Genomic DNA, 1,832 nt, shown 5'->3' with positions numbered 1-1,832 from the left:
TAAAATTTACAAAATATCAATTTGCTTTATATTAAAGCTGATTTTTTAAAAAACATAGTTTACAACAATTAATCTGAAACTAAGCTCAAATGTAATCACTTCTTTTTCTTCATGAGACTTTTTATAAGTACTAGCTAGATTCACGTGCATTACACGTGCTTTAGAAATTTTGGAACATAATATTTTTGTGGTGAAACTTTACCTTTTGAATAAATATATATAAAAAAACTAAGAATTCTTAAAAAAAAATATTGATTAAAGTAATTACATAATAATTAACTATCATTACATAGTAAATAAATAAAAGTTAGGAAATATTTTTTTAACACCGTTATTTTAGATTAAGTAATTATATTATATAATTATTGATTTTCTTCCCAATTGAAAGGTATGATTTTTTTTCTAATACAAAAATGTATACATGTCAAAATTTGTAATTAATTAAGAGTGAAACATATATAGACAACTCAAAAATATGTTGATATTATACAATAAAGTTTTTTCTTCACACATAAAAAATTAGTTTTCACTCTTAAATCATGTGAATCATGAAGTAGTTATGAACATTGAATGAGGTAATTCTATTTTATTTTTTATTCTATAGATTTCTTGCATTCTCTGATTTTTGAAAAAAAAATGCTAATTATTTTTTTATGAATTTTTTTATTTTTTTAAAACATATATTAAGTTATATTTTAAAATGTTAATGTATATTTCACTTATAATATTTTATCAATAAAGTATGACACGAAACAAATTTTTTCTCTCCATAGATTCTAAAAACTAAAATTTAAAATTCTGTCAGTTTTTTAGTTTATGAAAAAAAAACCTCTTATTTTAATTTTTTAATGAATTTGATTCTTATTATTGTTTCGTATAATAATTCAAAACTTTTAACAATATATTATTCAATATTCGATCCAGGAAAGTAAGACATTAAACAAATTTGAAAAAAGAAATTAATAATACGATAAAATTGTATCATTACAAATTTTAGAAAAAATAAATCATATGCATAATGTACAAAGTTTCTAGTATGACGACATATTGGAAAAGAAAAAAATCACCAGGAACATTATTTTAAGAAAATATTTGAAATTAGTAATATAGGAAGTTTTGAACGACAACGTTGTATTGAAAGTTAATCCATTAAAATTTAGAAATATAACATGAATAATATAAATTGGTAAATAATTAGTATGAAACACTTTGTTTGAATAATGAATGTAAAGGGTTTTAGAAAATAAATTAAAGTATTTCAAATAATTTAGCACTTACATTTTATATGATCTGATCAGGTTCTTGTTGAATCTCATTGAAATTAGTAGGATCTTCCATTTTTGCTAATTTTCATTCGAGAAGATGATGGGGTATTAGGTTTTTGGTGATGTTTGCCCTTTTTAATAAACGAAAAGATCTTTCACGAATGAATATGATCTAAAAACTTACTTTAACTGTTAAATATGAAAATAAAAAATTTATCATGTAGACCAATGCGAATCAAAGGAAATTGAACCGAAGCATCCTTAAACATTTAAAATAGGACATTAGGAGCTGAAGTCTATATATACATGATTGATCAACAATTAAAAATAAACAAACCTCCAATCACAGATATATGATGTCAACGTCGTCTTCATCGTCGCTGATGGAGGTCTCCAATTTTCAAACTCTTATTACTTTAATTTTCATTCATCATTATCAATCACTTGCACCACATTTTTTTCCCAACTAGACAATTCGGAATGACATTTTACAGTGTCTCGAACATGAATTTTGGGCAAAATAAAAAAATACATGGGTTTCTTTTCTTTTATAGGTGGTTTGCAATC

This window comes from Momordica charantia (genome assembly GCF_013281855.1).
Source record: "Momordica charantia cultivar OHB3-1 chromosome 9 unlocalized genomic scaffold, Mcharantia_2.0 BLBB01000009.1, whole genome shotgun sequence".
NCBI lineage: Eukaryota > Viridiplantae > Streptophyta > Magnoliopsida > Cucurbitales > Cucurbitaceae > Momordica > Momordica charantia.
Note: the sequence above shows the minus strand (reverse complement) of the source record.